This window comes from Triturus cristatus, chromosome 2_2 (genome assembly GCF_964204655.1).
Source record: "Triturus cristatus chromosome 2_2, aTriCri1.1, whole genome shotgun sequence".
Taxonomy (NCBI): Eukaryota; Metazoa; Chordata; class Amphibia; order Caudata; family Salamandridae; genus Triturus; species Triturus cristatus.
This window is the reverse complement of record NC_140582.1, coordinates 1,075,820,852-1,075,835,079: the sequence shown is the minus strand read 5'-3', so window position 1 is coordinate 1,075,835,079 and position 14,228 is coordinate 1,075,820,852. Positions and strand designations below refer to the sequence as shown.

General features: G+C 46.7%; 1 long non-coding RNA gene across 1 annotated transcript in view; it reads right to left on the bottom strand.

Annotated features, from left to right (window-relative positions):
* LOC146863168 (uncharacterized) overlaps positions 1–13,408 on the bottom strand; it is a 106,511-nt gene extending 93,103 nt beyond the window's left edge. The window contains exon 1 of the long non-coding RNA XR_014978220.1: positions 13,268–13,408. This is a non-coding gene — a long non-coding RNA (uncharacterized LOC146863168). The remainder of the gene's footprint in view (positions 1–13,267) is intronic.
* Between the last annotated feature and the right edge of the window lie 820 nt (positions 13,409–14,228).

Here is a 14,228-nt window from a genome sequence, read left to right as displayed (position 1 = left end):
AATAGCATCTTCAACTTAGGTAGCTAGTTCTCCAACATAGGTAATGGTATTCCAGGTCACATATTACTGCCCATAATGGGAATAACATTATTAATATTAGCAATAATGTTTTGGCGCAAATGCTGCAAAGGGAGAAAGAAATATGAAATGAATGAAAGAGAAAGAAAAGAAAATTTGAAGAAATACAACTACAAGAATTAAAAGGAGACTTTTACAAAAAAATGAGAGGATTACAATGCAAAAAGGAGAAAGAAAGAAATGAAAGGGTTGAAGAAGAAATTGAGACGTGCTAAAGTTGGCATCTGATTTAGAAGAAATTAGTGATGGTATCAAATGCCATCAGAGAGGGGATTGATGGAGCAAGGTTTCATATTTGAGAAACTTGCTTGTATGCAATCCTCTCAAATAACATGTAACAACGTGACCAACAAGTCTTGTAATATCATCATCATCAAGTATCTTTATTTCGGTCATTGAGACCATAAAAGAGTACATCATAATACAAAACACATTACAGTATAAAAGCATTACACAGTTGTAATAAAGATATTAGCTCGATAAAACATCATTACTTGATATGGTTTTAAGAAGGCGTAATCGTGTAAACCACATGGACGTTAAAAATTTGGCAACCGCAAATGCAATTGGGGGCGAAATGTCAGACTTAAGTAATCTAAAAGCGGGGGAGTATTGGTTAAATCCCATGTTTCTAAGTAGTGGACAAAGCCAGTACTTTCTTGCTCTTCTGTATACCGGGCAAAAAAATATAACATGCAAGTCAGTCTCTTGTGTCTGCTTGCAAAAGGGGCATAAGGCCGTATGTTCTGAATGTGGCCAAAGAGCAGTAAATGCCCTCAGGGGGAGAGTATTATAGCGCCATTGCATATAAAGCTTTCTTGTGAGAGTGGGACCCATATCATTATAAGTCGACTCAAGGTGGTAAAAGTCTTTGAAAGCCAGGAAGTAGGCAGTGTGAGAGCCCTCCCTCGCGTTCCTTATAGCATCTTGCAAATGATGCTCACGAAAAGGCTTCGTGATGAGTTTACGTGAGTCCCTGAGGCATGCAGCCTCGGGATCATGCCATAAGTCTGGTCGATCCAGTGTCTCACAAGTATGCTTTATGTAACTTAACCAAGGTATTTGTGTATTGTTACGGAGGCGCAGAATCTCTTGCAGCTCTGATCTGTATTTAGAAAGTTCAGGGGAAGACCATATCTTACACCATAAAGTTAGGGGTTTTAAGCCCAGCTCCACTGAAATCGGTCTTAAGCCCAAATCTAGTCTAAGAGGCAGAAGAGGGGTACTAGCAGGTAACGCTGTCAGCTGCCTGAGAAAAGTATTCTCCGTTACCTGGAGCTTCTGTGAAGACGTGTGTCCCCAAATTTCTGCACCATAAATAATTGCCCCCCTAGCCTGGACCTTGTATATTTGTATACGTGGGCCTAGGGGCCTATATGTGAGGCCTTTTGTCAGCCTGCCAATTCCTCCCACCAACTGAGTCAGTTTCATATTAGCCCTTAATTTGTGAGATTCCCAAGTCATGCGCTCGTTAATAACTATACCCAGATATTCAAAGGTAAAGACCCTCTCCAACCTAGAGGACCCAATACTAGGGCACGCACGTGTGATCGGGGGGGGGTTGAAGATCATAAATTTCGTTTTAGCAGCATTGATCTACAACCCACGTTCCTCACAAAAACCTACGAAGCCATCCAAAACCCGTTGGAGGCCCATAGGGGATTTGGAGAGCAGCAGGGTATCGTCTGCAAACAAGATTGCAGGAACCCTGCTGCCATTCAACTTGGGGGCATCAATGTCAATCAGGGTGCAAAGATGATCTACGACCCCATTGACAAAAAGACAAAAAAGGGTCGGGGCGAGGACACATCCCTGCCTGACCCCCCTATCGACAGGGAAAGCGTCGGACAAAGTACCATCCCGTCCACACCTTACTTTGGCATAGTTCACCTGGTGGAGCCTTCTCAAAATTGAGAGAATATCCACGGGGACCCCCATCTTCATTAACACCGACCATAACTTATCTCTAGGCACCAGATCGAAGGCGGCACGAAGATCCACAAAAACTGTGTAGAGACTGCCACCCTCAATCAGCACCGTCTTTCAGTATAAAAGATTTAAGCGGAAGATTTGGTCGGTAGTGGAAATACCTCGTTGGAATCCCGCTTGGTAGGGGCTCATAATCGCCGTTTCTTCGATCCAATCCTGGAGGCGATTTAGAATGAGCCTGCCAAAAATCTTCTGCGGTACATCCATTAGGCTAATGGGTCTATAATTGGCTGGGAGCAGAGGCGAACCCTTTTTAAAAATTGGGACAATCTCTGCCCCCAGCCAAGTACCCGGAATAGCCATGCCCGCTAGGATGGCGTTATAGAGAGTCAAGAAATAGGGGGTCCAAACGTCTGGCTCCTGCTTGAACAGGTCGCCCGGAAGACCATCTAAGCCAGGTGCCTTTCCTGTGGCGAGACCAGTCAAAGCGGCTCGTACCTCCTTTAATGTGAATGGTTCGCCCGTCTCACGGGGGCAGTGGGGAAAGCTAAAACTTTCCTCAACATCCTCTGGTAGTTTATAAAGAGACTGGAAATGGTCCTCCCACACCTTAGCTGAGATATTAGGTTCTAAGGCAGGTAGCAGTTCCTCAGAACCCGTGTTGACACAGCGCCAACATTTGCGCGAGTCTGCACGGGCCAGGAAGTTAGTAAGTTTAGTCCATTTGTCATGTTCCCATTCACTTTTGGCATTTAAGATCAAGGACTTATAGACACTCCGTCTGGCCCTAATGTCCACGGCACCCCTTCCTTCCTTGATTGATTCCAGAAGGTCGGCTTTTGCCTTACGGCAAGCGCCGTTGTACCAGGATGGACCGAGAGTTTTCCTATTAGTCCTGGTTATTGGTTTGGTTAAAAATTCAGAGACTATTTTAAGGAGGTCGGCATGTAGCTGTCCCAGGTCGGAGTGAATATCCTCGCTGGTGGCTTTCTCGGCTAACACCTGAAGCTTCTCGAGAAGAGGCAGTGTTTGAGCATATAAATTATGAATCTTATCCGGATGGGAGGATAAATGCTCCCACTTTATTCTGCGTCTATTCGACTCGAGTCCCCGACAATCCGTAGAATCGGCCATTTGATTTCCCCTAACTGGGGAGCCGGGATGACTATAGCTTAATTCAAGGGCGTTGTGGTCGCTATCGTTCCTGAATGTGACCCAAAAATCTTCAACAAAAGGCCAAGAAGACACCGGGACTAATACGTAGTCCAGTCTGGACTCGCTGCCCATTCTGTTAAATGTGCATCTTGCCATGGTATCAGACTTAGACCTGCCATTACAGGCACGTAGTCCGTATTTCAGCAAAAGGGAATTAATTTGCAGAGCCAAGGGGGACCATATCTTTGGGGCCGGAGCCTGTGTGGGGGGAATGTGCCAAAGGAGATCCTCCTCCGTGGCCAAGCCTTCCATAAAGCCATGGAGGGGCTCGTAGCGGCAGTTAAAATCCCCTCCTATGAGATAGGCGGTGCCCTGTGGTATATCCTTCACAACCAAAGCGAGCTCCGTTATGGTGGGAGACTCCTGGGTGATATTTGTTGGCCGTGAGTAGATATTAATCAACAGAAGGCTGCCGGTATTCGGCCACTCCAGCAGCACAGCAAGAATATCTGCTGAATTAGTGGATAATACATCCGCCCTGCAGCCTAAGTCGGTGGCCACCCATGTTGTAAGGCTGCCTGAGGGACGCCCTCTACCCCCCCACGTTGCATGTGTAGAAAAGGATGCATACCCCTTATGAGCGATGTTTTCTCTAGCCCAAGTCTCTTGTAAGAGACAGATGTCTTTCTGCTCAATAAAGGAACACCAGGACAGATTATTCAATTTGTTGGAGAGCCCCGCAATATTCCATGATAGTATCTTAAGGGGGGGAAGAGTTGGTACCACAAGGGGTGGGCTTGGGGAGGGGACCACTTCCAGCTCCAACCTCCGGGGGGGGGTTGGGCCGTAGTCAATTCCCTGGATAGCCCTCCGAGGTGGAGTACTCCTAGGAAGAAGGGCCACCTCTAAACCACCCTCTTCTGTAACTTGGAAGTGACGCGGGTGTTCCTTCTCCCTGAGAGGTACTGGTTGACTATTCTTGCTTTTGTTCAAAGCTCCACCAACCCAAACGGTCAATCCACGATATCTAGGATAGAGAAACGATTGTGGGTGGGGACTTGGTCGCGTCTGGGGCATCCTTTCTGCCAGCGTTCCCTGTCCGCCAGTGAAGCCCTTATCCCATTTCTCCTGGATACTAAGTCCCATCCATCCTCAGCGTGTGCAGATATTGTGGGAGGGTAAAAGAAGGAAAGTGGAAGGGATTGGATAAGAGATCCCGATGTTCGATATGGCCAGCTACATATATGAGAAACTGTGCGGGGTTCCCTAAAATTAATCAATACACAGTCACCCGTAATACTTTTTTTGGTGTTTCCCAGCCACGGGAGTCTCCTGACCATGAGAACCTCGCTATTAACACCCTCAGGTAGAGGCCTGTTCTTGGAAAGCCAATGAATGACTTTGTTTTTTAAAGCCACCAATGGTTCACTGGTCGATGGTTTTAATTCCGGGATACCCGTTCGGATAACTGTGTAGGCGGCTGACTCAGGTGGTAGATTAACTAATCTATGTCTACTGTCCTGTCCCTGCACCCGTGATGGAGATAGTAGTGGAATGTCTGGGGGGTTGGGAATAATATTCCGTGAGGGGATCTTAGGCCCAGGTATTGGAGATTCAATCAATCTGGGCAGATGTAAGTGGGGAAGGAGTTGTGGGCCAGGGCTATCCCTAGATAGTGGTGCGTCTGCGGGCTTTGTGACTACTTTGGTTGATTTAAATGTGTCCCCTAACTGGACCAATCCATATTGTAAATTTTGTATGGATGATTCCAATTTTGCAAGGCGATCTTTTATGGGGGTGAGCATTTCACTCATGAGAGATTTTATGTCGGCAAGTGAGAAGCCCTCCTTCCGCACAGCAATTTTTGGACTCACAGGTCTGTTAGTCTGGGTTGGGGGTAAAGCCACTCCCCCTCGTCCCGCTGTCGGAGGAGTTGTTTTTCCCCTAGGAGCGTGCTTTAAGATCTTCGGCCTACGCCCCCCTACAGTTTGAGCCCTTCCCTTCTTCTTGGGTATTGCTCCCTCACGGTTCCCGTGATATGTGAAGTAGGGGTAGTACTAATGTTCGTAGGTATCTCAGGGGCTATATTTGATTTGCGTGTTAACCAGGCAGTAGAAAGCCTTGGGGGCGGGAGGGATAGTGCGGTAAAATCAAATGAGGTGGAAATGTCACAGTCTATATTAGACGTATTGTTTGGGTTCAGTAATGTCAAGGAGCCGGGCAGCCCCCCCCGTAGCGGGTTCGACATGTTCTGACATTTGTGGCGGGGAGGTAGCATGTCTGAGGGGGCCTAGAGACGATCTTCTAATCCAATCTATTTCAAGGGAAATGCGCTTCTCTAGGGTAGTTATGTCGTCAATCAATAGAGAGCCTGCCTTTGCAAAGTATAAGTCCAAAGTACCTGTGGGCTTAACAGCAGCCTGCGTTGTTTTACTCCGAGTTTCTCTCGCAGACGCCATTAATACAATAGAGGTGAGGGCCTAGGAAGGTGAGCCCTGTCCCTGCCTCTCCTGTCCTCGAACGGCCTCAAACGGCCCGCTCTTTGCCCGGTCTTCGCTCCGGGCGCGTACCGCTGGCGCGTAGGGGCGGGGCTCTTAAGCTGCTCGAGTGTTGGAAAAGGGGGAGGGGCCGGGAAGAGGACACAGGTGTGCTGGATCAAGGCAGCAGCGAGCACCCTGGTCCTCGCAGTCCCGGATTAGCGATGTTGCACAGCAACCTCCCAAAGTGCAAAGTCCGTTGAGTTCAGCAGTCCCAGGCAGGGGGAAACAGCAGCTTCAGAATGACCACCAGCCTAGTCCGACGAGCGGCACCCGCGAAGCGGGGGCCGCGAGAGGTAATGAACTGGATGGGGGAGGGGCCGGGAAGAGGACACAGGTGTGCTGGATCAAGGCAGCAGCGAGCACCCTGGTCCTCGCAGTCCCGGAGTAGCGATGTTGCACAGCAACCTCCCAAAGTGCAAAGTCCGTTGAGTTCAGCAGTCCCAGGCAGGGGGAAACAGCAGCTTCAGAATGACCACCAGCCTAGTCCGACGAGCGGCACCCGCGAAGCGGGGGCCGCGAGAGGTAATGAACTGGATGGGGGAGGGGCCGGGAAGAGGACACAGGTGTGCTGGATCAAGGCAGCAGCGAGCACCCTGGTCCTCGCAGTCCCGGAGTAGCGATGTTGCACAGCAGCCTCCCAAAGTGCAAAGTCCGTTGAGTTCAGCAGTCCCAGGCAGGGGGAAACAGCAGCTTCAGAATGACCACCGGCCTAGTCCGACGAGCGGCACCCTATTTATCTTATAGCTTCTGCCAGTTGCACAGAACTCTCATGGCTGTGTTTATCTTTCAGATAGCCATATTTCATAAGATAAGCCTAGAGCTATTCCAGACTAACGCCGCGGGTATGCAGCGAGTTCAGGCCTTTCGGCGTTCAAATACTAATATTGCATTACATTCATTATATTATATCCAGGGGACGCTTGCCTATGTGTATTACTAACAAGTAACCCGAGTGTCTAAAAATGGCCGCCGAAACCGTGGGAAACTCTCTGCGCATGCGTCTACTTCATCTACGTAGTATGATGTCCTCTTTCGCTTGGTGGGAAAACTTGCAGCAGCGCAATAGCTTTAAAAATGGCCGCTTGAAACTCACATGGTAATGCACATGCTATTGCATAAACTAAACCTATAAGTTCTACTAAGCACTAATGCGAAAAGATTAAAATAAGTAAATGGGGATAGAGTAGAGATAAGTGGTATACAGTGAAATCATTTATTGTCGCATTCTAACGTGTCTTTTTCTGACTTTATTATTAGTTCATATTTGGGCCTCAGAGGGTGACTGAAATCCCTGCCCCACTTGATCCGCGCACATGCGCATGGAGACTTGCCGGAAACCATGATGGCACACTTGAAACACAGCCATGGCCACATTGGACGAAGATGCCTAGGAAGGAAAACTATTGACCCGAACAAGCAACAATTTTGAATAATATGTATAAACTTGTATTGATCATAATGTGAAATGCGGATGGGAATAAAGCTATGGTAAAATGTAAATTAAGGGGCGGAAACATAGAACAATGGTCCACGAAAAAATATTAATTTTAATATGGTGTGATGAACTCACCTCCTCGCCCTGAACAATCAGAATAGGGGAAAACACAAATATTGCAACTTTTGGGGGTGGTACATGCAAACAGAATAGTATAATTGAGGTAAGTTAGCTAGAGACATTGTCAGACCTGTCAGACTTGTCAGATCAGTCATTCTGACTCGTCACCGACCCAACACGTATGCTGCTACAGATTCTGTCCGAGACGCTGTCTCAGACCCTGCTTCTGCCAGAAACTCTGCTCAAGAAAACGAGATACTGATCGATAATCTAGGCATCTTGAAGGGGATTTCGGGAGAGGGACATTCGAGGAGAGTAGTGCCAAAGAGGGGTGCGACGCTGGCGTTACACTTTAGTAGAGATCACCTTCCCAGATCTGAATCTGCCTAATCCTCCGTCTTAATCCTGTCCCGGGGGATTCCATCTGGCCTATTTTCAGGGAGTTGGGTTCATCTATCACCTTAGGTAAATATACTTCTGTGAAAACTGTCTTTGTACCTGATCTTTCTATCTCCTCCCTTTCCCAGGTACCTTCTTCATTGATTCATTATTATGACTTTGCTATATTTGACTTTTAAATTGCCTCTTGAGAGAAGGTGCTAAACTGTATTTGATTTTTACTCACAAAATTATTAATTTAGATAAATATTTTAAACTTCTTGAGTTTTGTGGTTATTTCAAGCTTAAGTTAAATGTCATTTTCTACCTTAAACTATCTCAGCAACCTGATTCATTGAGTAAAGAAATTATTAAGGAGATCAAATTGGTAAGACTTGGTAAAGGTGAAAATCAAATTACAGGTAAAACTCAAAATTGATGACAGTGGGGTCTACTGGCTTATCTGTGTGAATTTTATGGGCCCAGGTGAGTATTAGGTGTATATAGGCTGTCCAGAATTCGGTTTAAACCGAATCTGACCGACAGTACCCTACCGGATGAAAATCAGCTGACCCGGTTTAAACCGAGTGTCACTGATTTTCATAGTTGACGGGGGAGAGGAGCTGTTGTGGATTGCCGTCTCTCTGACTGCGGCCGCACCCGAGTACTTCACAGGTCTTTAAAAAGACCATTTAGATAACGAGGCTTTGTTGTTCTTTCGCCCCTTCTCTGAGCCCCTGTGGGCAGGGCTGAGCGCAGAAACGGTCTTCATTGCCAGGTTTATGCAGATCATCGCGGCACTGGAGCGACCTGCCGGACCTGACCGCCAAAGGCTGTGGTGCTGCTGGGATCGCTTGAGCTAGGCGATTTGTTGGAACAACTGAGTGCACTCTTTCCCCTTCTGCCCTGAAGCCGTGTTGGTGCCTCGGTGTGTGGATTGCCGTGTGGACCCCCCCGTGGTGGCGGGCGTCTAGGGGGCCCTGACAACCAACGGGGAGCCTAAAGAAGCGAAGATGAGGCGGTGAGTGCGTTCGGGCCCCGGAGCTAACTTGCCTCCCTTTTATCTTGATTAAATGTATAGTTAGTTATTCGTCAGATGGCTGGGAAATCAGGGAAGGTAGGAAAAAATAGCGTGCAAGGAAGTGGCTTCTTTCGTCGCGTTACAATGTTAACATGCAGATATTTGGGGCTTTTAAAATCAAGACTCTTTACCTCCTAAATTGAGAGCGTTGTCATTGTATTTTACGGCCGCTATGTTGATGTTCAACTGAGAAAGCTGTGCACTTTCGTAGCTCTTGGCGTCTGCAAATTAAACGAATTTCTCTAGTAATCTAACGTATTTTTATGCTGTCAGAGCGTGATTTAGGTCGGTATTTTGCAGACACTCCCAGATTTCACAGAGTTGATATTTGGCGGAGAGTCCCTACTGCAGTGGGTGTGGTTTGCCAGTAATATACTGTAACATAATAACCCGTAGAAGGAAGAAAGGTCCCCCGCCCGATCTGCAGAACTTTTTGGTCGAACAGGTGTGAAATCAGCGGGTGCGTGTTCGGAGAGCTTTACCAGGTGAGAATCAGATACACACACAGTAGGTTTATTCCGGCTGGAGGAGGAGGAGGAAGGCAGAGATGAGTCTGTATCTGCTCCAAAGTCGGCAGCTCTGGCAGTTAAGACATAAGGAAACTTGAGCGGCCTCCCCCCCCCACACCCACCTCATCCCCCTCCCCTCACCCCTCTCTACCCCCTACCCCCTCCTCCCCCCTTCTCCAACGTACATGGAGGAGCGCTCATGTCAGGGTAATGTGCTGAGGGGGCCCCAGGAAGATCTCCAGTGAACGCTAACTACAGGGTATCCATTCTCGGATTTACGTTTAAAAATTAGTGTTTTATGGCACTTGTAGTACTCGGAGCAAAATTAGACACAAACTAAAACCAAAAATATGATTACTGAACCATTCTAATTATGGTCCGTCGGCTGCGCTGCCGTCTCTGGTGCAGGAAACCAGGGTTCGAGCCTCGAGGTCGCGTCCACATCCTGTGATTCTGGGCAAATCACTTAATCTCCCCGTGCCTGAATGTGTAATGTAAATACGGTGCTCATGTAAAGCGCTCCAATACCTTCGGGTCGAGTTTGCGCTATATAACATATGCAAAATATAAAATAAAATAATGAAGGGAATAAAGCCCTATGGTAATGGGGTATTCTCATGGCCTCGCCACTGTGGTTCAGATCATATGATGGCAACTGAAGGAGACCTAACTTGGCAGCATTGCCATACGTAAAATCTTGCAACTCCGTGTCACCTTATACATTGCTTTTTAGGGTTCTGCACTCACAAATGCGAGACCCATTGCATTGCAAATGCTTGTTAAATCTGAGCTGCAGAATCAAAGGACAATGGAAAGTATTTCCTGACTGTATTAAGCTTCTGAAAAGTAGAGCAGTATACAATTTCTGAAGAAAAATGAAAAAAGCAATAATAAAAGCAAAGCGTTCCATAAACACCGGTAAAACACTGTTTCAGTTGGTTTTTATGGCGCTAAAATGAGTAACCACTGAAAAGCACTGTTTTTTGAGGTATTGAAATCACTGGAAAACACTGAAAAAACACCACCAGAATTTCCCAAAAATAGAAACTGAAAATAAGAAAGTCTAGTTATATGTGTGTGTGTAACCTGAGCTGGTGAACCGCACTCTATCAAGTTGGACAAGTTATTGCGTTGTTGTGTGACTGTTTAGTCCTGATTAAACAGAGTCTGACACTCTTTGTTATGGTATTTGCATTTATGTGAACATTTCTCAAAATATAGCACAGCAGCCATGATTTTAAAAGCCCCTTGGCATCCACTGATAGGTTTCCCTTACATGTGCTGCACTCACTCTGCGATTGGAAGGGGAAAGCTGAGAACTGGTAGCTGGGTTCACGTGATGCATTGACTTTTCATATTTTTTACTATATAGTGCCACCACTCTAGCTTGTGCAGGAATCAATCCTCTTATATGGTGCCATGATTTCTGACCACTCCTCATCTGAGCGGGGACCGAACATACAAGCCTGGGTAAATGAGAGTTAGACTCAGCGGTACTGAATCTCAGCCATCGTTGATGCATTGGACCATGTCGACAGCGTGCCTTTGTGATGACTGTGCGTATTTTGTTTGTGCAGTATATTCCAGGTCCTCCTCAAACCTCTTCCTCACTGCCTTGAGCATTCATAAGCACCATTACTTGTTGATATGGCTGAAGCATATAGCACACTGTAGACAAGTACCTCAATGTTGAGGTGATGTGAACCTGGGGTGGCAGCAGTGTACAGCCGAGGGTGGAACACATACCGGAAAGTGGAGGACCTGGGGCCATAGAACCAGCAATCCTAATTAGAAGCTTTTCTATTCCACCTGCCGAAACTTAACGAAATATATACAAAAAATAAGAAAAATGTATCGCACAAATACCTATTGAAGTCTTGAATGACCTGCCTTTCTCGTTGTGTTCTGATCTAGCAGTCTTGCTACCTTGAACTGTGCTGTTTTGCATCCTTTCATCCTCTCCAGGAAAACAGGAGGAAATGCCTCGATGATTTACTGGCAGTCTTCATTGCACAGAATCCTGTACTCCCTCTTGCCAGTCCTTTATGGGGTAAACCATCCTCAAAGACATATGAGCCCTACCTAACTACTTTGTTTAATTCCTCCACGGAGAGGTATAAAAGGGCCATCCTGCAACATAACAAGCAAGAACTAACAGTGAGGGAGGGAAGTAACACTGGTGTGAGGCAGAGGAGGGCTCATTGTAATAATGATTACTGGTAAGGAATCAGAGCGTTTCCGCTCTGGGTCTCTCCCTTGTCCGAGCCCTAATCTATGTAGAAATAAGCCACACAGTAGGAATTAAACCAACACGGACCAAGAGACTGTCGCTGCACACGTGAGACACTAGCCTTACACAGCCACAGGAGATGTGGCGTTACTGTCAGAGCTGCCGACCAGTTCAAGCCTCGGCGTGGGCTCAATATCCTGTGATTCTGGGCAAATCACTTAATCGTGCCTACCCTAAAAAATAAATGTATCCTTGTGTAACGTAACTGGGGTTTCTCTCTGTTACCTCCGTGTCGAGTTCGCGCTATATAAAAATGCAGAAAAAAACCTAAGCAACGCAACGCAATCTCTGGTTTTGGTGCAAGTGTGTCCGATTCCACTCGTGCTGCCTGGTTAGCGACTCTTCTCGGCCTGTTGGGCGTCTGCGAAGGTTGTTTCCACTGCTCCAGTCGAGTGTGTTATTGCAGATAGACTGTCGGAGTTGAGAGTAGGAAATAGCGTCCGTTATATTGGAGTTTTCCCAGGATCCGTTAGGTACAATCGGCGTTCATCTGGAGCATATATTTAAACAGAAAGAACATAATATTTGTATGGGGTGGTTCCGGGACAGCCGAAGAGCAGGGGACACACGATCCAAAGTGGTTACCAGATAATACACAACAAACGGCTACGTTACTCGGGTAATTTTTGCGGTGCCTTGCAACACTACCTCAAAGTCTAAGCCGGGAAGTAGACCAAATGATATGATCTTAGAATTTAAAAAATCCTCACAAAGTTTGCGTAAGTGTGGGGCTGCCATCTACTGGCTGAATACCATGCGTGCATCAGCACTGTTGACATTTAAAGAAAGGGGAAAACATATTGATCGAACTTGCAGTGACGTTGCATTTATATATACAGTGCTTCATGCAACTAACTGGGGAATGAACCGTCGAGGCACACTGGCACACTCCTCGTAGGGTTGCGTGGCAGGGAGACGGTGTGTCTTATGTGACCTACTGGAGTAGCGATTTGATGACATGCATGATGTCTTATCCACTGTCATTCATAGGATTTTATTTGCCCCCCCCCCCCCCCCCGGTCATTATATTTTGGTGGCCCCTGTGCGTAGCAATTTTGAATTTATAATTCATTTTCAGCTAAATCAATCTGTAATCATGCCAAATTACACTGATTTATGCCTTAAACGTTCAAAAATGGAGGGACACAAAAACATACGAAAACTAAGCTGGCAGGTGTCCTTGACAAACAATAGAAGAAAACTTGAAAAGCATTGATGACGATGAAGCCGTTTCCTTTTTATGCTCAGAAGTAGAGTTTTTACTCTGTAACAACAATATTTTGTATGGAATTAATTGTCTAGCCAGCCTGCTGCTCCCCAAGAAAGATAAGGAAAAGTTGACTTGGTCAGTGTTTAGTGAACTAGCGCATACTATTAAAATAAGACATACTAGAACACATGCGCACAGCGCTTGAAATTGTAGCTTTAATTGAGAGACGTTTATAATCACAAATACACCCCATCGCAACTGGAGTCGTGATAATAAAATCACTGCTTCGATGATTTTTACCATTCTTCAGGTGAACTCTACTGATTTTCTTCCTAATTCTCCTCCCCTGCCTTGTCCCCTCTTCTGTCAATGTGTACATTCTCTGAGAAGGGAAAGGAAATCATGATAGAGCAAAAATGTAGTAGTAGAGAAACAGTGATAGCAGTCGCGGCTGATCCCGCAAACCAGTAGTTGGGTGGGGAGAGGGGAGAAGGGGTGCAGGAGGGGAAGGAAGAAGGGGTGTTACAAAAAAGATCACTTACTTGCCGGCTGGCTGGCCGCTGCCTCTCTTCTGTCCCCTCTGCCCTCTTCCTGGCTTCTGCTGGAACAGGAAGCAGGAAGCACCAATCTCCCCTAAGACAATCACAATGCTGCAATGCAGCGTTGTGATTGGTCTGAGCGCCGAACCGGTCTGAGCGCCATGGTTCGGCGCTCTGATGGGGAATGCGAGCCTGGGCATGTTCTCTACACAGGCTGCATGGAGAACATGCAAAGTGGGCATGAATGTTTGGCTGGCCCAAGAGGGCCGGCAAAAAATGAATGCGCGCTTAGGAGGGTGCCACACTCCTCCCCCCTGCTGCCCAGCCTAGCTCGCCCCACAAAACGGCCTCAGAATGGAAAAATAAAATGATATCGTGTTGTTATTTTATTTTTCCTTTTTGCCATGCTGAAAGGCAATGGGGTGATACTACCACGCCTTAGTGGAGGAGCCTCCCCTGAGTGATAGTGAGAAAAGAGTAAAGTGGTGAGAGAGATGAGCAAAGTAAGGTAGAGAGTGAAGGGAGGTGGAGAGGGAAGGTAGTAAATGAACTGGGGAGAGGATGTGGCCTAACGGCTAGGACGGTCAACCTGGAGCTGGGGAACTGGGTTTGAGTCTCTGCAGGGATGCTCAACATCCTGTGATTCTAGGAAAATCACTTAATCTCCCCGTGCCTAACCCAAAAAAAATGAATGTGTCCATCTGTAACGCAATTGGTGCTCATGTAAAGCGCTCTGATACCTCCGGGTTTAGTTTGCACTATATAAAACAAAACAAAAACTTTAAAAAAAGGGTGTGGTAAATAGGTTAGTGAGGGAAGGAGAGGTGGGATAGAGATATGGTAGTGAAGGAGATGTGCGGTAGATGGAGGAATGAGGAAGAGAGAGGTGAATTAAAGGGTGATGAAGTAAAGAGAGGTGAGGTATAGAAAGATGGGCAGAGATTGAAATATGAGATAAAGAAAG